Source organism: Rhinatrema bivittatum, chromosome 3 (assembly GCF_901001135.1).
Source record: "Rhinatrema bivittatum chromosome 3, aRhiBiv1.1, whole genome shotgun sequence".
Lineage (NCBI taxonomy): Eukaryota > Metazoa > Chordata > Amphibia > Gymnophiona > Rhinatrematidae > Rhinatrema > Rhinatrema bivittatum.
The window spans coordinates 125,326,994-125,349,735 of record NC_042617.1 but is presented as its reverse complement, the minus strand read 5'-3'; the positions used below and the strand labels follow the sequence as shown (position 1 = coordinate 125,349,735).

The following is a 22,742-nucleotide window of genomic DNA, read 5'->3' as shown; positions in this document are numbered from 1 at the left end:
GTGTAGACAGAAACTGAACTGAAAACTCCAACAAGCTAGACTCTATATTATGAAGCAATGGAAAAAGAGAAATATCACCAATCCTCATAAATCAAACAATAAAATCAAGAAATATAAATCAATCATAATAAGCCATACTAATACAAAGAATATTGCCAAAAAATGACAAAATAGAATAACATCCAAAATTAAGAACTTGTAAATAAAGTTTTAAAAATTTCCAAACAGCAATAAAACATTTCAAAATAGCAGACTCATCAAACACCTAATAATTAAAACAAAAAAGGGAAAAATGCCTCGCTTCCCATACCCGAAAACCTTTGATTTCCAGTCACCTTGAGCGTGTGGATTAGTGGGAGTGGCAAACATTTTTTACCTCCCCCCCAAGGCAGGCTCCCATTCATACACAAACACACCCATCCCCCCCCAGGCAGACATTCACATCCACCCATCCAAGGCAGGCTTCGATTCACATCCAACCACCCTCTCACTTCAGGCAGGCTCCCCATTCACTCATCCATCCCAGGCATTCTTCCATTCACAACCACTCATCCCAGGCAGGTTCCCATTCTCATTCTCATACACATACCCATTCCCAACCCCAGGCAGACTTCATTCTCACACACATGCACACCCATTCCTCCTCAGGCAGACTTCATTCACACACACATGCACACCCATTCCAGGCTTCATTCACACACATGCACACCCATTCTCCTTAGGCAGGCTTCATTCACACACATGCACACCCATTTCAGGCTTCATTCACACACATAAACACCCATTCCCACCCCCAGGCAGGCTTCATTTACACACGTGCACACCCATTCCCCCTCAGGCAGGCTTCATTCACACACGTGCACACCCATTCCCAACCCCAGGCAGACTTCATTCACACACATGCACACCCATTCCCCTTAGGCAGGCTTCATTCACACACATGCACACCCATTTCAGGCTTCATTCACATACATAAACACCCATTCCCGCCCCCAGGCAGGCTTCATTCACACACGTGCACACCCATTCCCCCTCAGGCAGACTTCATTCACACACATGCACACCCATTCCAGGCTTCATTCACACACATGCACACCCATTCCCCTTAGGCAGGCTTCATTCACACACATGCACACCCATTTCAGGCTTCATTCACATACATAAACACCCATTCCCGCCCCCAGGCAGGCTTCATTCACACACGTGCACACCCATTCCCCCTCAGGCAGACTTCATTCACACACATGCACACCCATTCCAGGCTTCATTCACACACATGCACACCCATTCCCCTTAGGCAGGCTTCATTCACACACATGCACACCCATTTCAAGCTTCACACACATAAACACCCATTCCCGCCCCCAGGCAGGCTTCATTTACACACTTGCACACCCATTCCCAACCCCAGGCAGACTTCATTCACACACGTGCACACCCATTCCCCCTCAGGCAGACTTCATTCACACACATGCACACCCATTCCCCCTCAGGCAGGCTTCATTCACACACTTGCACTCCCATTCCCAACCCCAGGCAGACTTCATTCACACACGTGCACACCCATTCCCCCTCAGGCAGGCTTCATTCACACATGTGCACACCCATTCCCAACCCCAGGCAGACTTCATTCACACACGTGCACACCCATTCCCCCTCAGGCAGGCTTCATTCACACACATGCACACCCATTCCCAACCCCAGGCAGACTTCATTCACACACGTGCACACCCATTCCCCCTCAGGCAGGCTTCATTCACACACATGCACACCTATTCCAGGCTTCATTCACACACATAAATACCCATTCCCGCCCCCAGGCAGGCTTCATTCACACACGTGCACACCCATTCCTCCTCAGGCAGGCTTCATTCACACATGTGCACACCCATTCCAGGCTTCATTCACACACATATACACAAACGTCTATGCAGGCAGGGTCCTCGGGTTTCTTTTACTGTTGTTGCCACCTGGTGCCTCGTTCCTTCGGAGACCGCAGAATTCGCAGCAGAGCTCTAAACCTATTTTCTGTGGCTCCTCCTGATGTCCAAGCCGGCCCCTGGTACTCGCACTGCTAGCACTTCCTGTATGCTCATCTTGTGCTAGCACCGCCAGATTGAGTACCGCGGGGCTGGAAGAACAAAAGGAGGAATCGCAGAATGAGCTCATGTTTTTTCTGCTGCAGCCATTAACTGCACGGGCCTCTGCATTTTGATGCCGCCGGTGGGATGGGGTCCACTGGTAGCTATATAGACCTCTCGCTGTTCCCTGACCTGAGCTCCCTGCCAGGTTTGCAGCTGCCCGCCCTTCCAGGTGTACTGCCTGTAGAACTGCATGGTTTGCACACCTGGTAGCGGCGGACCTGCTCATAGCTGAAGTTGCCTTTAAAGAGACAGTCTTGTTTTCTCCAAAGGAGATTCCAGTACACACAATGGGGGTCATTTTCAAAGGAGTTACGCATGTAAATGTGACATACTATCGTAGCAATTTTCAAAAGCTATTTACTCGAGTAAAGTGCACTTACTTGAGTAAATCCTATGGACAATTCAATGGCATATATTGTAGCAATTTTGAAAAGCCCACTTACTTGAGTAAAGTGTATTTACTCGAGCAAAAACCAGTTTTGCTCTAGTAAATGCTTTTTAAAATCTACCCCTTTGACTGACCAAAATGCCTCTAATATCTTTTATATCAAGCACATCATTTCTATTTATGCCCAGCTAAGCATAATTCCACCTCACTCTGTCTCCCTCAAACACACCTCCATCACTTATCCCATCTGCCATACACATCAATACACAACACACTACACACATGAAATAATACCAGATGGCAACAAACAGAATCATGTTTGAACAGTCGCCAAAGAAAATGTAAAACTAAACCTGGAGCTGGAATAAAGTAAAACCCTTATGACATCTAAGGCTGGATGTAGCTGTCTTGCTGCTAGCTCCATAGAAGGCTGTGGCTCCCTTCAGCTTCCTTCTTGAAAGCTCCTTGGAGGGGTAGGTGCTTCTCTCCCTCCAGAAGTCACAGCAGAAGTATAGTGCTCTCCAGCTGAAAAAGAAGAAACATTTCAGCAGCCAACACATGCCCAGCCCATTTCACACAGTAGAGGAGGCCATCTTTACCGAGACACTTTCAGAGAAGAAAAAGCTATCAGATGGTAGGTTCTGTAGATGCTAGAAACAGTTACCCGGAAAGGAAGAAAAGTACAGTTTATGACTATTTATTTAAAACATTTTATATCCTGTTACTTCCTATACAATAGTCCAGGGCGGGTTACAGCATATAACATAGATATAAAATAATACAACACCAATCATGAAAAACACTCTGCCATAACAATGTTTTCAGCATTTTCAACTGTATTCTAAAAACTTACATCTCCTTCTTTCCTTAAAACTACTGGAAGTGTGTTCCACATAGAAGAGTCAGAAAAAGAAAAAGCCCTTTTCCTGGTAGTCTCCAAATGATATTCCAGGTAAAGCCCACAATCCTGTACCTACTGATCTCAAAGATCTCCTTGGCTCATACTAGCAGTTTTACACTTATTTGTAGAATACAGCAGCCTGTGCACAAGTACCATCATTTAAAATTGTGACTGTTGATTTACAGCCCAAGTGTAAACAGTGTAACCCCAAAAGTTCTGGGTAATCAAACAATGGACCATTAGCTAATTTTTTCTTCTATTTCTCCTATCCTAGCTTCCTATTTCTCCTATCCTAGTGCGTGGAACGTGCACGCTGCCGGCCGGGAGCCGAATCGAGCGCCCTGAAGGGGTCTGGCTCCACTCCTGCTGCCGCTGCTCTGTTCGGTCCCATGCCGCCTCCTGCTGTTGCGGGCCCCGGCCAGCGCACTCTGGTGTTGGCCCTATCGCCGCCGGCTGAGTGCTCCCTCTGAGACCTCCCGCCCTCCTCCTTATTCCTCCTCTGCCGCCACCGCCTGCCTGCTGCTGCTGCTCCGGCCTCCCGCCGCGTCTCCCGCCATGCCCGGCCTCGCAGCCGGGCCCGCGTGTACGCCGAGGTGAACAGCCTGAGGAGCCGCGAGTACTGGGACTTTGAGGCGCACGTCACGAGCTGGGGCTGACGGACGCTCTCTCAACTCTCATCCTCCTCATTCAGCTGACGGACGCTCACTCAACTCTCATTCTCCACACTCAGCTGACGGACGCTCACTCAACTCTCATCCTTCACCCAGCTCTCAACTCAACGCTCACTCAACTCTCATCCTTCACCCAGCTCTACTGGACTTTCACTCGAACTCCAGCCACTCCCCAATTCTCCAACAGACAGACACTCACTCAAAGCTCACCCAGCCCCTCACCACAAGAGAAGCATGACACAAGGCTACCCAATCCCTATCCTACACCACAGCGTCCTACCAAAGAAAAATCACCTACGCAACTCCGGACCCGCGCTACCAGATCTCTCATCCCAATCATGATCTCCCCCTTTACTCAACTTCTGGGTCTTGCACTATTCTCATTGACTCTATTCAATGCTCAATCTCTCACAAAGAAATCCCACATTCTAAATGATTATCTCCTCGACTCAAAGCCAGACATCTGTGCTATAATGGAAACCTGGCTTAAACCCACAGTCATAGCCCTGATAAACCAACTACCTACACATCTTTATGATCTCTTCTCTCTTCCCAGACAAAAAAAGAGAGGCGGTGGCCTGCTCCTAGTGGCCAAAAAAGAACTTAGGCTAACTCTACAACCAGCCAAGTCTATATCTATATTAGAATTAGGCCTGTTCAAATCTGACCAGCTTCAAATCCTCCTCATTTATGCTCTGCCAGGTCTCCTAGACACCAATGCCTCCCCTATAGTAGAAACCATAGCCAAATATATCAACCTAGACGCCCCCGCTATAATCTTAGGGGACTTCAACCTCCACGTTGATTCAATCCCTCTCTCTACCAACTGCGAAGCATTCCTCACCTCCCTCAAGGCAATGGGCTTCAAACAAATTATCAACAAGCCCACCCATAAAGCAGGTCATACTTTAGACCTCATCTTCATAAACTCCGGCTTCTCACTTTCTACCCCCACCCCCCCCCCCACCCCCCCCCCCCCCCCCCCCCCCCCCCGAATGCACCCCAATCCCCTGGTCGGACCATTCATTGATTTCCACCACCCTCACGAGAAAAGAAAATCCCAACTCTCACCCCACTCAATCTACATTTCACTACAGGAGATCATGCTCCCCTGAGGTCCTCAGTGAGCACCTAACAAAGGAACTACTCAACCTAGATGTCTCAACCCCCAACTCAGCTCTGTCCTCATGGCACAGTATCACAGAATCAGTAGTGAACAAAGTATGCCCTCTTGCAGCCAAAAAAAATCAGTCAGACGTCTAACAAGAAACAACCGTGGTTCTCCAATGAACTCAGAAAACTTAAACAAAACCTCAGACAGAAAGAGAACAAATGGCGTAAGACCCCATGCCCGAACACACTAGCCGCCTACAAATCAGCCCTCCACTCCTACAGGACCTCCACTCTTCGATCTAAAAAAGATTTTTACGCTCACAGAATTCACGACCTCGTTTTTGACGCCAAGGCCCTATTCTCCTATGTATCGGATCTCACAAAAACCACCTCCCCGTCCATCCCGGACGATCAAGCACAATCAAAGGCAAACGAACTTGCAATTTTCTTCCAGAGCAAAATATCCAACCTATTAACACTCCTGCCCCTCAACCCTACCTCTACTCCCATCTCCATCTCTCTCCTGCCAAACACCGAAACAATATTGGATTCATTTGAACCTACATCCGCTCTAGAGATAGAATCCTTAATAAAGAAAATGAAACCCTCATACCATCCCCTCAACCAAATCCAAACTAAACTACTCCTATGGGTGCCAGACGCCATTTCCAAGCATCTAGCGGATATCATAAACTGCTCACTATCACAAGGAATTTTCCCTGACGTCCTACAACTCGCCACTCTCAAACCCCTTCTCAAGAAACCTAACCTAGACCCCAGGGAACCCAACAATTTCCGCCCCATCTCCAATCGACCGTTTGTTGCTATGATTATGGAAAAATTAGTCAATACCCAACTATCAGACTACCTGGAAGACCACAACATTCTCCACCCAACGCAATATGGATTCCGCAAATCACTAAGCATGGAAACCCTTCTCATCTCCCTCACAGATCACCTCATCATGGGGCTGGACACTGGACATTCCTTCCTTCTAGTACTTCTTGACATCTCGGCTGCATTCGACACGGTGAATCACTCCATTCTCCTCAAACGACTTTCAGACATCGGGATAACAGGAACAGCCTTCAAATGGTTTGACTCCTTCCTCAGTAACAGAGGCTACAAAGTAAAAATCAATAACAAAGAGTCTCCACGCATTAACTCCGCAAGAGGAGTACCTCAGGGCTCCTCCCTGTCACCCACACTCTTCAATATTTACCTTCTTCCCCTCTGTCAGTTGCTGACGAATCTGAAACTTAAACACTATGGGGCGGATTTTCAGAGCCCTGCTCGCCTAAATCCGCCCAAAACCGGGCGGATTTAGGCGAGCAGGGCCCTGCGCGCCGGTGAGCCTATTTTACATAGGCCTACCGGCACGCGCAGAGCCCGGGACTCGCGTAAGTCCCGGGGTTCTCCGAGGGGGGCGTGTCGGGGGCGGGCCCGGTCGTCGCGGCGTTTCAGGGGCGTGTCGGCAGCATTTTGGGGGCGGGTACGGGGGCGTGGCTACGGCCTGGGGCGGTCCGGGGGCGTGGCCGCGCCCTCCGTACCCGCCCCCAGGTCGCGGCCCGCGCGCAGGAGGCCCGCTCACGCGCGGGGATTTACTTCTCCCTCCGGGAGGCGTAAATCCCTGGAGAAAGGTAAGGGGGGGGTGTAGACAGGGCCGGGCGGGTGGGTTAGGTAGAGGAAGGGAGGGGAAGGTGAGGGGAGGGCGTTAGAGGATTCCCTCCAAGGCCGCTCCGATTTCGGAGCGGCCTTGGAGGGAACGGGGGTAGGCTGCGCGGCTCGGCACGCGCCGGCTATACAAAATCGATAGCCTTGCGTGCGCCGATCCAGGTTTTTAGCAGATACGCGCGGCTCCGCGCATATCTACTAAAATCCAGCGTACTTTTGTTTGCGCCTGGAGCGCAAACAAAAGTAGGCCTATTCGCGGAGTCTGAAAATCCGCCCCTATCTCTACGCAGACGAAGTACAAATCCTGATCCCGATAACTGAATCCTTCATAAAAACACTTAAGTTCTGGGACAACTGTCTCCAAGAAATCAACCACCTCCTCACTAACCTAAACCTAGTTCTGAACACATCTAAGATGGAACTGCTTCTTATATCTCCCAACCACAGTGATAACCTTCAAATGACCCACACCAACACCCTGGTCAGCCAAGCAAGAGATCTTGGTGTTATAATTGATAATCAGTTAAATCTAAAAAGGTTCATCAACAATACAACCAAGGACTGCTTCTTCAAACTTCAGGTGCTAAAAAGACTCAAACCGCTTCTGTACTTCCAGGACTTCAGATCGGTACTCCAGGCCATTATATTTTCCAAATTAGACTACTGCAATTCAATTCTACTAGGTCTTCTCGCCTCTTCCACCAAACCTCTTCAGATGCTGCAAAATTTGGCCGCTAGAATCTTAACAAATTCAACAGAAGAGACCACATCACACCCATCCTCAAAAATCTGCACTGGCTTTCTGTAAGCTTTAGAATCTTACACAAATGTCTCACCATCATTCACAAATCCGTTTACAACCAGATCCCCATCGATATCCAATACCCACTCACTCTCCACACCTCTCTAAGACCCATCAGAGAAGCTTACAGGGGATCACTTCATCCCCTCCCAGCCAAATTCACACTCCACTCTTCCACCAAAGAGCGAGCCTTCTCGACAGCGGCGCCAACCATTTGGAATGCTATGCCCCCTGACCTCAGACAAGAACCCTGTCTATTGACATTCAGGAAAAAACTCAAGACTTGGTTATTTCAACAAGACTTCCCTTAATCTAGGACCTCCCCAGCTACAGTCACACCCCGAGGCCCCTAGTCAACGCACCCCATTACCGCTATTGTAAATATGTTTGTATTGATATTGTTTAGTTCCGAGTTTCCTCTGCCACTGGCTCCTCTTCTTCCCAGTTCGAGTACCCCTGTTTTATTGTAACTTTCACTTTCTTTATGTTTATGTTAACGTTATTTCCCCCTTGTTCCATGTAAACCGATATGATATGATCTGTATCATGAATGTCGGTATAAAAAAGCACTAAATAAAAATAAATAAATATCAAAGTCTAAAGCAATCCCCAGTAGGGAAATGCATGTCCACCATTTGCTCGAGTCGGAGAATACTGGCAGGATGATGTCACTGCAGAAGTATATATACTGTGACGTCAGTTTGCTCCATCTCCATCTGCTGGTAGAGGTGCATAACCCTACTGATCCTGAACCTATCTGTCTATGTGCTAGGAAAGTCATAGTGACACATCGCTGCAGACAGCACATGATTTCACACTTGCAGACACATGCTCCCTCACATACAGTCATGCTGCAATTAAAAATAAACTCACAAAATGGCTGTAGTGAACCTTCCACTACCGCCTCCTCTTTCAGAGAGGTAGTAGCTGGAGACCTGCACCCACTAGGATATTCTGTCCTGGCCTTGTATCTTTGAAGCAAGGTTGCACCATTTCTATGCCACATCAGGAATGGAGTGTGTTGGTCTCTCTAACCTGGGCTGTAAAATGTTAAGCATAAAGAAGAAAATCATCCATCCATGTGAGTAAACACATGTACTTCATATACACTTTAGTGTCCTTTAATCAGTAACCCTACATTTACAATACACCTAAAAAACAGGACATATCAACTATCCACATTCACCCATCCATTAATCTTCTCTAAACTTAGTTCTTCAAACACAGAAAAATGTACTTACAGGGTAGGCAGGAGGACTCTCCATGGAACCTCCTGTAGGTCCCAGTGTTCATCTTCCTGCACCTGCTGGAGAAAGGGGGGCAATCTAGGTCCTCGTATCTAGACCTGCAGCAGCCACCTTGAAACTCAGTCAGGCAATGAATGAAATGACGTGAGATGCAGGGCATGACAGCCATGGCCATTACCACAAGGGTAGAGATGCAGAGAAATTTTTATTGGGGTCTCCCGATTCAATGCTGCCTCTGATAGGAGAGGGGGCAGGTGCCCCCACACTGAATGCTGGAAACCCCACCTACCACTTCATCTAGCCCAGGCTCCCAGTCTATCTGCTGCTACTTGCCGGCATTCTGCTCCATCTCTGTACCAGCGCCGCAAACATTTCCGAAACTTGCAGGCTGGTCCAGATATTCTAGCAAATGTTTCAAATCCTGGCCTGCACCTGCAGCTTCCTTCGTTCCCATACCTCTGCACAAGGGTAGTTACACAACAGCTTAACGGTAATGTGGCCACCAAATAATGAAAACAGGTGGCCAGATAAGTTCTAAGGGTAGCTATTAGTCACCTGATTTTTGCATATTGATGTATATTTGCAGCTTACTTCAGTAACATTATCATAAATTACAAAAAGATATAAGATAAATCAAATGTTACAAAAACTAGAAGGCATCTAAATGTCTAATACGACACAAATATAGGAAACTGGTGAAAGATCTTATTACCTTTCAGAAGATTGCCCTCCCTCAAAACTTGTTTAGCCATATTAATGCATACTAATGTTAATCCTATATTTCCCTAAGTAAAAGGTTTGCTAGACATGTCTGTGGTTTTATACTTCCAGATCTTTATATCACAGAAGTACTACACTGTCAGAATTATTACATCACCAGGCCTAAGGCATCATCACTGCTATACAGCTGATCTGCAGCAACCCTGTTAGTTTCCTGGCAAATGATGAAACCATCTGCTAGCTGAGAGCATTATAAATCCCATTAAAATAATCAATCTCCATTGCCCATTGTTAAAGAGGCACTCTGAGGCTGAGGAGACATTCTTATTTACCAAATTAAAAACAGAAAAACTGTTAAGAGGTGAGCAGTACAAGCATGAGACAGGACATATTTGGGGAGGGATAAAGGGTTGTGAGTGGGATCAGTATTGGCACAGAATAACATTTTCGGTACATATACTACTATGATTTATCTTGGCAGTCTAGGAAAAAGAGCAGTTTTGGAGGGTAGCACATAGTAGAAGACCAGAGTTCTGCTTCTAGAGTTGAAATCCCACACTGGGGATAGCCTGAGTAGAGTGATACTGAACAGCCATAGCTACCAGCCAGCCAAAGGGCACCCGGGCGCCAAGGAAGCCAGGATCCATATTCTAAGGAACGTTAATATGACTGCTCAGCAGCAGAATGAGGTTGTGGGAGGAATCCGGCGGTCAGCTGATCATGTCAGCAATTCACATCTGAGCAGCCACCAGTTTTCAGCTGTAGGTGGCCAAATAATTACCAAACCTGAGAAGGATTTCTGATGTTCTGCTAGTAGGCCTTCAAAGGGAGAAAGATCTACCTTCCTGTAGATGAAGGCTGACAACAACTCCTCTTAAACACCTCCTACCCACCCTAATCCCCTCGCCTTTCCAACTCTTGCACCCCTTCCCCTTAATTGATGGAGCTGGAGCATGTACGTTTTGAGCTGAAAGTTCAAAATTTAGAGGAGGCTAACCAAGTAAAACAGAAAAAGGAAAGAATTCCTTCACTTGTTATTAATAGTGGTCATCTTTATTTCACAGTTCTTACAACATTAAGACCATATGAAACCATTTTATTTTTGTACACAGAGTGTTCAGTGTTAAGCTGGGAGTGTTCAGCCAATCAGACCACTAGATTGGCTGCCATGCCTCCTGACTGGTGCTGCACATGGCAGGGAGAACATATTTTCATCTATTAAAATATATTAAAACCCCGGCAACTGTATGTGAAATGCAGTGGTCCAAGTTAGAAGGCACTTCCAGTAAAAAATGAGATGTTTCTTACTTTTTTTTTCTATTTTGGGGGGAGGGGTGCATATTGAATCATTATCTTTTAAGTGAATTTCATCTGGGATGGCTTTCTCAAAGTCTAAATATAACGTTGATAATTGAAAAGAGCTAGCTCCTGCATGTTAAAAGGCTCCACAGGCTCTGGTGGTTGTTAATCAGGACAGCTCACATCTCAAATGGTGCAATAATTAAGATACCGAGGAGCCTAAGCATTCACATACAAACTAATTCTGGGCCTGAAAGTGCTTTTCTAAAGCAGGATTTCAACCGAGCAGATGCCCAGGCTGAGCCATGGTTGTTGGAATGGGGTGAGCCATGGCACCACCAACATCTAGCCTTTCCTGTAGAATCACTGCAGGAGATCCCAGACCAGGTTGGGCAGAAGGAAGAGAACCAGTGATGCTTCAGCCGCAGCCATTTCCTCCATCTCTGCAGCCTCTGGGCCCGACTGCTGCTTTCAACCGCACGGGACTCTGTACATTTTTGAAATACGCCAAGACGCCGGAAGGAATTCCCACTCATAGAGAAACACTGAAGCCCGAGCCCCTGATGAAGTTCCTTCAACGAAACACACGCTGTGTCGGGCGTTATTGAAGCAGTTTCAAGTTGCAAGCTGCTTTACACAGTCGGGCGTTACAGACACAGCACAGGAGTTAGGTGCCGCTGCAATATGATAAGTGGTTTCTCATTTTGCTTTTGTGGATATACTTTGCCGTGAAACACATTGAGTGAACATTGTTAAAAAATTGAAAAATTGAAAAAATTGAAAGAAGATACAGTATTGCTATTTGCTTACTTGATCAAAAAGAACTTTAAACTAACCAACCCGATGATTAGAAAATTCTAGCGGTGAGCGATTCACTTTATAATGGGTTACAAATCCCATATTCATTTTAAGTGAATGAAATGAAACACGATACAGTGTAAACATTTTTGCTCCCAAATGAGGGTTGTTTATACAAAATATATTTTGGCACATTTGGTAACGTGGTTATTATCTAATAATTGTTATTTCATATATACATCATACATTACATTTTAATTAAGTTGTATACTAATATGTATACTAATATGTTGTATTAAAGTGTTTTTCAATTTTCAATTTTTAGATTTTGTATTTTGGTGTCTTTGAGTTGTGAATTGACAAAATTTAGCAGAGGTTTGTCTCTCCGCTGCTCCCTTCCTCCATCAAGAATTTGTGCATGCCTGGAACTTTTGCTAAATAAAATCAAAGCTTGAAAAATTAACTCTCTTTTGGTCCAGCAGCTTTCCCTGGGTTTTAGTTCAATCAGAACTGGACTCTCTTGAGCTACAGCATCATGAACCTTCATTTGCAATCACCAGGGGTGTTTTCCCCTTCTTTTGCTAACGCCCTTCCAATTCGGCTCAGACATCACAGAGACAGTCCTCGGCCAGAGGTCCTAAACTGTAACTCCCTCCAGAAGCCATCTAACATGGGCCTGACATCTGACCGTTAGGCGTTCCTACTGCATGATAACAAAGACTCCCTTGGTTATGAACGTAATCTCCGCAACACTCCCAGCCTCTGCCAGCCCAGGAACAGAAGCCGGGCCTGGGAATCAAAACCAGGCCCTCTGCAGGGCCATGCTGAGCACTTACTACTGAATCACTGGGCCAGCCCTAAAAATAACTTTATTAAACAGTAACTGTTCTTTTTCTACCAAAGATATTAATCATTATGGATCATACTCTGTTGAACATCATCATCTGTACCGGACACATGGAACAGCCTCCCAGTGGAGCTGATGGGGAGAAAAATGCTAAAGAATGTTTTCCTCACTCTTGGTTTGTGACTTTTTGTATGAGAGTTGTGCTTTGGAATCCTTACAGTATATATTTTCCTACTTTTGACACAAACTGTATCTTTTATTACAGCCATACTGCCTCTATCTATGTTCAAAGTCTGTTTGCCTAAAATCAATCCTCAGGAGTATGCGCTTGTTCTAAAACCCTGAGCTGCCTGTCATCCTCCACTTCTGAGCCATGGACCACTACAGAGTGTAGCCTCTGACTTCTTCACCCTGTATCCAAAGTTGTCCTACCCACTTGGATTTACAAAACTCAAATCACACCAAACAGGATTATAGAACTTTTAATGGCTGCTATGTTTTGTTGTTAGTTTTAATTTTTTCACTTGGCAGTTCCCTCCCTTGTTCTCAGACTTCCAATTCCATGGGAACCAGGAAATGCTATGAGCTTTCATTTGCAACTTCCCAGGGCTTTTTCTTTCTTATTTTACATCCATTCTCAACTTACTTTAGTCCCGTGGTTCTCAACTTGGGACATACCCAGCCAATCGGGTTTTCAGGCTACCTCCCAATAGATTTACATACAATGGAGGCAATGTTATGTATATAAATCTATCTCATGCGTATTCACTGTGGAGAGCCTACGGTAAAAACCAGACTGGCTGGATGGGTCCCGAGGCCTGGGTTGAAAACCCATTGCTTTTAGTCCACGCGTTACAGATAGTCCTTGGTCTCGCACCAGGGCTCCTTCAGGAACTCTGCAAACACAGGCCCTAAATCTGGCCACTAGATGGCAGCGTTGCATGACAACTGACTCCCCTCACCCCAACTGGAAAGCAGTATCCCCAGCCCTGGCCATCCTGGGGAAAATGAACTCAGTTTCCTCTGCATGGCAATGCTGTGCTGACTCACTGGATCTGCCTGGCAACTATGCTTCAGAAATGCCACTCGTCTTTAGTGAGACCCAGCTCAGTCATATTTCACATTAAATATTTTCTTTCATAACAGGCACCACTAGCAATGTGCCAAGAAAACACTTATCACTATGCTACTCAGGCCTGGATTTGTCAATAGGTATACTAGGTCTGTACCTAGGGTGACAAAAATCGGGGGGAGGGGGGGTGGGCAGCAGGCAGGCTGAAGTTTTACTGCCTTCCAGCTGTGCTGAATCTCACTTAGCAAAGAACAGCTCTCTGCTTTCTGATCTAGCCTTTCCTTCCCATGCAGGGAGCATGATGGGAGGAACAGAGCAAAGGGGGATAATTTTGGTAAAGTTAGGAAGGAATGAATGGGCATCATTGAGGGGTGAGAAGAGAGAGAGAGTGTGTGTGCCAGATTGAGAGGTTAGAGAGGGGGATGCATAGTAGGAACACCTACCCCCCGCCCCCCCCATACACCACCACCACATAACTGCAATCCAGGTTCTGTCTCCCTTGATCTCGGATTTTATCTTTCAGATCCTGGACCCCCCCCCCCCCCTCCTCCAACATATCCCCTTTCCTCCCCCCTTTTCTCAAGCCCAGAACCTCCCTCCCTCCTTTTCTCCCATCCCAGATTCCTGATTTTCCCCATCTCCCTTTCTTTCCATCCCCAGTCCTTTCTACCTTCCTCTCCCATCCCCAATTCTCTTTCTTTCTCATAATTCCTCCAGTCCTATCCCCAGCCCTATCTTCTCCTCACCATTAGGAGTGGAGGAGTAGCAGGAGTGGAGGAGTAGCCCAGTAGGCTACAACCCAGCGAAACCAGGGTTCAAATCCCACTGTTGCTCCTTGTCACCTCACCTTCCATTTCCTCAGGTACAAAATAAGATTATAAACCCTGTGAGGATAGGGAAATAACTATAATACCTGAATGTAATCCACCCTGAAGTGCCGAAAAGCAGGATATTAAAAAATATATATAAATAAATAAATTCCCAGTTCTCCTTCTTTACTTGCCCCATCCCTGGTCCTCTCACCCTCTCTCTCCTGGCCACCTCCAAGATCTTGTCCCTATACTGATAACCTTCTTTTTCCCCACCCAATTAAAAAATATATTATAAGAACCCAAGCAAGTTTGGAAAATTTCTTAGGAGTAGATATCAAAAGCTATTTAGACAGATAACTCAAAAGTTATCCTAGGCATACTGAGCCATTTATCTGGCTATAATTAAGCCGGGGAAAGGGGGGCATTTCAGGGTCATTCCAGGGTCATGGCCAGATAACTACTTTACTGGCTATAATTAAGCCGGAAAAAAGGGGGCATTTCAGGGTCATGGCCAGATAACTTGCTACTTATCCAGATATCTTTAAAAGATATCCGGGTAAGTAGTGCTCGGAAAGTTAGAAAAAAAACAGAAGTATAGGGCCCCAATTTCCTCTCACCCCCAACATCAGCTTTCACAGAGATCAGAGCGGCCTTGCATACCCCACTTCACAACACCCCCTATATTGATAAAATTAATCTTTGCCTGCTGCAAACCTTGCCCCCCCTCCCCTAGCCTCCACTTCATTTGCAAAGATGCCACCAGGCCCCCCCCATCTTCAAAAAATGACTGTTGCCCCTCCTGACCCTTCCCCCATCTTCTTGAGCCCTTAAAAGCCCTACTGGGAGCGGGGTCTGAACATATCCACTCCCAGCGACTTCCAGCGACTCCCAGCGACTTCCAGCACTAAGCACTGAGCTTCCAGCTCAGCTTTGACAGAGGCTACCTCTGTCAAAGCTGAGCTGGAAGCAGACATTACATTCAGTTTATACTTCCAGCACTAACAGAATACTTCTAGCACTGGAAACAAACTGTGTGTAGTTTCACAATTCCAGCGCAGCTTTGGCAGAGGCTGCACTGGATGTTGCCGGGAGTGGGTAAGTTTGGACTCTTTCCCAATAGGGCTTTTTAGGACTCAGACGTTTGCAACGTATTGGCAATCCGCAACGTATATGCCATATTCGTTGTATTCGTGGGGGTCACGAAACGTATGGCGAACCCCCACGAATACAATGTATCACTAACGAATAAACCCCCACCCTCCTGACCCCCCCAAGACTTGCCAAAAGTCCCTGGTGGTCCAGCGGGAGTCCTGGAGCGATCTCCTTCACTCGGGCCGTCGGCTGCTGGTATTCAAAATGGCGCCGATAGCCTTTGCCCTTACTATGTCACAGGGGCCGACCAATGGCACCAGCCCTGTGACGTAGTAAGGGCAAAGGTTATGGGTGCCATTTTGAATACCGGCAGCCGACGGCCCGAGTGCAGGAGATCGCTCCAGGCCTCCCGCTGGACCACCAGGGACTTTTGGCAAGTCTTGGGGGGGTCAGGAGGGTGGTGGTGGGGGGAGGGTTGCAGTAAATTCAATTCAAAGGGTTGGGATGGGGGTTTTTTTGGGAAACGAATACATATGTAACTAATGAACAGATCGGGGTCCCCCGAGAACCGATGCAACGGATTTGGGTCCCGATGAATACGAATACCGAATGGGACGAATCTGTCCCTGCTGCATATCCCTAGTGCAGCGGTCACTTTATATAGATGGTAAGGGGTGGGTGTGGAAGAGCTTGGCAGCAGCTATTCAAATCTAGCTGGGGGAGGGGGAGGGGTGGAAGTCAGCAGCAACATGGGCTCGTTTTTACAAGGTAGGAGGGGATGTGGAGTGGGGATTGCAAAACCTCTATGGCTTCTTTGCAATTTGATGATGGGAGGGGAGGCAGGAAATCAGGCCACAAAGTCCTGTACTCTTTTTTTTCCTTGGTTTTATATCTTTCCTGGCATTACTGTTGCGGTCCGGTCCGTGAAGCTCACGTCCCGGTCCTTACCTCGAGGGTTCCTGCCGGCTGAGAGCGAAACAGAATCGGGATCTGGGCGTCCCCGCGGGGGAGACGCCATTGCTGGCCTGCCTCTAGGCACGCGCGCGCGGATGCCCCGCGCTTATCTAGACAGTTTCCCACCTGAGGGTGGCTCCGCCCCCAGTCTGACGTCATTCGCCGCGGCCTACTTAGGGCCTCCGCGGACACCCGATCAGGGCCTTGCAACAGGGTTCCTTCGGTCCCCTGTTGCCTCGAGGTCCGGAGTCTGCCAGCGTCCTGGCTACTCCGTTCCTGCCTGCCTGCCTGCCGGTTCCTGCCTGCCTTCAGTCCATGCCGGTTCCTGCCTGCCTACAGCCCAAGCCGGGTTCCTGCCAGCCTACAGCCCAAGCCGGGTTCCTGCTTGCCTACAGCCCATGCCGGGTTCCTGCCTGCCTCAGCCAAGCCTGATACTCGCCTGCTTCCTTTCCATCGACTGCTTCGCCTAAGTCCCAGCGGTCGGGCCCCTACGGGCTCCTCCCGGGGGGGCTCCGACTTCCAGGGTGAATCTCCTAAGTCCCAGCGGCTGGACTCCCAAGGGCCCCTCCCAGGGGAGTACCAGCTTCCAGGGTGAAACCGCTTCTACCTGCCCGCCAGAAGTCTGCTTCCCGGCCTGTTCAGTCGAGACCAGTGATGTCCTTCCCAAGTCTCCTGTAGGCCGTCCCAAGGGTCCACTAGCCCCGTGTTCACAACAATTAGTTTCCTGGATATCTTTTAAAGATATCTGGATAAGTAGCAAGTTATCCGGCCATTCAAGGCTGGATAACTTAAAAACCTAACCAGCTAAGTGTACTTGGATAATTTCTCAACTAAACAGCCTATTGAATATTGGACTCTCTATTTTTACGAGATAATATAAAACATGGAAATGTTTGCCAATGTGCTTCAAAATTTGCAACTTTTGCAACAGAATCTGCCCCGAGCTGCAGCAGCAAACTGTGAGGCTGGGCCTTAGACTTCCCTTTTGACCTTACTGGGGAGGGGGGCCCAACTGCAAGCAACAGTGCCTAGGCTTGGCAAAACCCTAAATCTGTCTCTAACCACTCTGGTCATTTGTATCTTATTGAATATGGATGATTGATTTATAAGAAATGTACTTACAAGCATTAGCAAAAATTGTGGCAAAAACAAAAAGAACAATATAAACACAGAAATACAAGACAAAGAACAAAGCTAAGTAATTAAGAAAATGTAGGATTTTTAAAATATCATTTATGCAATTTTTTGCATATTTGCAAGTTAATCAAAAACTTGACTGGAAATAGTACATAGAGATCAAAATTGAATAGGAAATACACTTAAAAGGAAATATAAAATCTGTAATACTTTATTAGACCACAAATGTGGGAAATCCATTGCAGAAATAAAGAGAAAAAATATTTACACCATGCTACATCTGGAAATGTACGAATTTTTTTTATTCCTAAAAAGGGGATATCTCTCCTACGAAAAAACAACTTCAAAATAAAGTCTCGGTCAGAATTTAAAGCAAAGGTAACAATTAAGGTAGATGACTCAGCTTCTTCATCCACAGATTTTTTCAAGAAATGATGAAAGATGTGATGATTCAAGTAGAACAGCAGAATCTTCTCTCACTGATTATCCTTACGATTTACCGGAACATAATAAGATTTAGATATTGGAGGAAGCAAGTTCTCAGTAACTTTTAAATTTTCCATGAAATATTTACATAACATCTCTACAGGAGATACCAATTTTTTCTTAGGAAAATTAATGATCCAAATATTCCAATGACAAATGACATTTTCCAGATTTTCCATCTTATTTTGTAAATACAGATGACCGGAAGAAACAGCTTCAACAGATTTTTGTAGAACTATCTCCAAAGAGTCCACTCTTGAAGAAATTTCCAATATTTGGGATTGTGAAGCTTGAAAGGTATTGGATAAATCTCATTGTTGTGAGACAAATTGAGCAACTTGAGTGGAAAGTTTTGTTTTGGCTTCCCATATCATATCAAAGGTAATATTAGGGGGTTTAATAATAGGTGTAGGCACTACCTCTTTGTAAATGGCTCCTGCCATAAAGATTGAAGAAAAAGGAGCAGGCAGAGATTCAGCTCCCTGTGCACACCAGCCAGATTCCCTATGGCTCAACTCCACCATTCGGGCACCTCCCAATACCACTACAACTGGCGTTACGATGTCATCCCGTTGACAACTACCAAGGTGGGGGGGGGGGGCCAGGTTGAGGAGGAGTTTGGCGCAGCTCTGGAGTTAGAGATGACTTGAACTCTGGGACTGCAGCTGACAAACCTTTGCTCGACAAACTGTCCAACAACTACTCTACAGAGCCTGATGGAAGATCTCGGCTCTGGAGAAGAAATTTGTCCATCAGGCCAACTGGAGTAGAGGTTTCAGATATCTCCGGAAACACTCTCGCTTTGCCTTTCCTTTTGCCCATGAGACAGTAAACGAGAGAAGTAGGAAGATAAACCTCTAAAAACAGGCAAGAGGGAGTCAAGGGAGCTACTTCCCTTAACATGCGGACATCTTGGATTCCCCCAATGTAGAATGTTTTTACTAAAATTTCAAGTAGATTCTTATCCAAGCCTCCTCAGCACTAAACTTTTACCCTGATTTTGCCACCTCTACAAGATGGAAAATCCACTGACAATTTCCCTGCCTCTGACTGCTGTGCATATTAAGATAGCCTAAAACCAAACTGACTACATATTAAAAAGCAAGAATCCTAAAAGGATGAAAGATAGCCAAAAGTGATGTCATGCCTTGATTAGAAGAAATATTTCATTCTCCTCACTCTGGGGCTCTATTAACCTGACGTTGTTTCCCATAGACACAGAATGGGAGAAAAGCCTTAGTAAATCAGGACCAAGTATACAATTTACTGCTTAAGCTATTTCTAATTATAATTAGCTTGTAGAAGCAAATTGTATTCTGTTGAGTACAGAATGATGCTTCCTCTGCTTCTTTTATCAGGTCAATGCAAACAAAAAAAATGAGCTTTGGACTATAAAACTAAGGAGTGAATTTTCAAAAAAACTTACAAGTCAAAAAGTAGCATATATTGTAGCAATTTTCTAAAGTTCATTTACATGTATAAAACCTTTTGAAAATTCAGTTCTATGGCGTGAATTTTCAAAGAAGTTCTGCACATAAAGGCAGCAATTTTCAAAAGGCTAGTTACCTCCATAAAAGGAGAGTTGCTTACCTGTAACAGGTGTTCTCCTAGGACAGGATGTTAGTCCTCAAACATGGGTGACATCATCGGATGCAGCCTGGCACGGAAAACTTATGTCAAAGTTTCTGGAACATTGACTAGGCACACTGAGCATGCCCAGCGTGCCCTATACCACATGTCCACACAGGGTCCCTCTTCAGTCTCGTAACACAGAATTATGATAAAAATTAAAACAAAAAAATAGGAGAAACCCAACACCACGGGCTGGCGGGCGGGCGGGTTTTGTGAGGACTAACATCCTGTTGTCCTAGGAGAACACCTGTTACAGGTATGCAACTCTGCTTTCTCCTAGGACAAGCAGGATGGTAGCCCTCATACATGGGTGAATCCCTAGATATAGGCTGCTCCCCAATACAAAAGGGGACCAACAAGCACCAACCAGGTGCCAATGGGCACAACAACCACAGTGCTGTTGGTAACAGAGGGGGAGACAGCCTGAACCAAACAATGGGTCCTAGGCAGGGAGAGTTGGGTTCTACACCTCAAAAAGATTCCGAAGGACAAACTGGCCGAACCTACTGTCAGGCTGGCCATCCCTATCCAGAGAGTAGTAAGATGCAAATGTGTGAAGAGAACTCCACATCACAGCCTTGCAGATCTCCACGGGAACTGCTCACAAGTGGGCCACGGACGTTGCCATGGCTCTGACAGAATAAGCCTTGACCTGACCCCCAAGATGCAGTCCCGCCTGGGCATAACAGAAGGAGATGCAGTTTGCTAGCCTATTGGATAGTGTCTGTTTGGCAATGGCAACTCCCAATTTATTCCTGTCAAAAGAAATGAAAAGTTGCATGGATTGTCTATGGGCTTTTGTCCGCTCCAGATAGAAGGCTAAGGCTCTCTTGCAATCCAAATTGTGCAGTGCTCATTTACCCTGGTGCGAATGGGGCCTGGGAAAGAATGTTGGCAGGATTTATTTATTTATTTACAAACTTTTCTATACCGTCGCTAAGTTATATACCATCGCAACGGTTTACAAATAGGCACATAGACTAAGGTAAGAAAATGTAGGAAATCGTACATTCTAACAGGTGCCAATAAAGTTCGGTTACAATTTCATAAATAAAATCATTATTTGAGTAATGTTGGTCATGTCCAGGTGTATTATTGAGTTACTATCGCTTTGAAATATTACTTCTTAAATGTAGGATTGAGTAAATGATTGACTGGTTAAGATGGAAATCTATCACCACCTTAGGCAGGAACTTAGGGTGCTTACGCAAGACCAACCTGTCATGATAAAACTTGGTATAAGGTAGTTAAATCACTAAGGCCTGGAGATCACTGACCCTGCGCGCTGAAGTGACCACCACCAAAAATATGACCTTCCAGGTCAGGTACTTCAGGTCACAAGAGTGCAGTGACTCAAAGGGAGCTTTCATCAGCTGAACTAGTACCATGTTGAGGTCTCAAGACACAGCAGAAGGCCTTAGGGGAAGCTTCAACTATAGGCTGTACAGAGGTGGGCGTACCATCTACACCTTGGAGGTATGCACCAGTTGCACTTAGGTGAACTCTAACAGAGTTGGTTTTCAAGCCAGCCTCCGATAGGTGTAGAAGGTAATCAAGCAGTGTTTGGGGGGGGGGGGCAGGAGTACAAATCTAGTGCCTTCTGCTCACACCACACGGAAAACCTCTTCCACTTCAGCACATAGGACTTTCTAGTAGAAGGTTTTCTAGAAGTCACCAGGACCTGAGACACATCTTGTGAAAGATTAAGGAGCTGCAGAATCAGCCTCTCAACATCCAGATTGTGAGCGGCAAGGCCTCATGGTTGGGATGCTATAGCCTGCCCTTTTCTTGCGAGATGAGATCTGGGTAAGTCCCCAGAATCGGTCTCCGGAAGGACAACTTCCAAAAGAGTGGAAACCAGATCTGTCTTGGCCAATGAGGGGCTATGAGGATCATAGTCCCTCGGTCCTCTTGAAGCTTCAGGAGAGTCTTCCACACCAGAAGAATCGGCAGACTCTTGCCCCAATGGCGAGCAAAGGGGACGTAAACAAGTCCACATCTGGGTTTCCCCAGAAGCAGAAGATCTGGTTGCTACTCCCTGGTCCAGAGATCACTCATGGGGTCTGAAGGCCCAACTCAGTCTGTCCGCTATCACATTCGCCGTTCCGGCCAGAAACATGGCCCTGAGTACCAACCCATGGGACAGGGCCCAGGACCAGATCTGGATAAGAACATAAGAACATAAGAAAATGCCATACTGGGTCAGACCAAGGGTCCATCAAGCTCAGCATCCTGTTTCCAACAGTGGCCAATCCAGGCCATAAGAACCTGGCAAGTACCCAAAAACTAAGTCTATTCCATGTTACCATTGCTAATGGCAGTGGCTATTCTCTAAGTGAACTTATTAGCAGGTAATGGACTTCTCCTCCAAGAACTTATCCAATCCATTTTTAAACACAGCTACACTAACTGCACTAACCACGTCCTCTGGCAACAAATTCCAGAGTTTAATTGTGCGTTGAGTAAAAAAGAACTTTCTCTGATTAGTTTTAAATGTGCCCCATGCTAACTTCATGGAGTGCCCCCTAGTCTTTCTACTATCCGAAAGAGTAAATAACCTATTCACATCTACCCGTTCTAGACCTCTCATGATTTTAAACACCTCTATCATATCCCCCCTCAGTCGTCTCTTCTCCAAGCAGAAAAGTCCTAACCTCTTTAGTCTTTCCTCATAGGGGAGTTGTTCCATTCCCCTTATCATTTTGGTAGCCCTTCTCTGTACCTTCTCCATCGCAATTATATCTTTTTTGAGATGCGGCGACCAGAATTGTACACAGTATTCAAGGTGCGGTCTCACCATGGAGCGATACAGAGGCATTATGACATTTTCCGTTTTATTCACCATTCCCTTTCTAATAATTCCCAACATTCTATTTGCTTTTTTGACTGCTGCAGCACACTGAACCGACGATTTCAAAGTGTTATCCACTATGACACCTACCGTATTTTTCGC

At 46.2% G+C, this 22,742-nt stretch overlaps 1 protein-coding gene across 8 annotated transcripts in view; it reads right to left on the bottom strand.

The window, feature by feature from the left end:
• Positions 1 to 22,742, bottom strand: part of LOC115087047 (interaptin-like) — a 179,879-nt gene that overhangs the window by 150,083 nt on the left and 7,054 nt on the right. For 7 of the 8 annotated variants that reach the window (XR_003855411.1, XR_003855410.1, XM_029593707.1 and 4 more), the window contains exon 1: positions 9,653 to 9,735. The exons of the other annotated variant lie outside the window; for it this stretch is intronic. The gene's annotated coding sequence lies outside the window, so the exon portion shown is untranslated. Of the gene's footprint in view, positions 1 to 9,652; positions 9,736 to 22,742 lie in introns of those variants that run through there. 8 annotated transcript variants of the gene reach the window in all.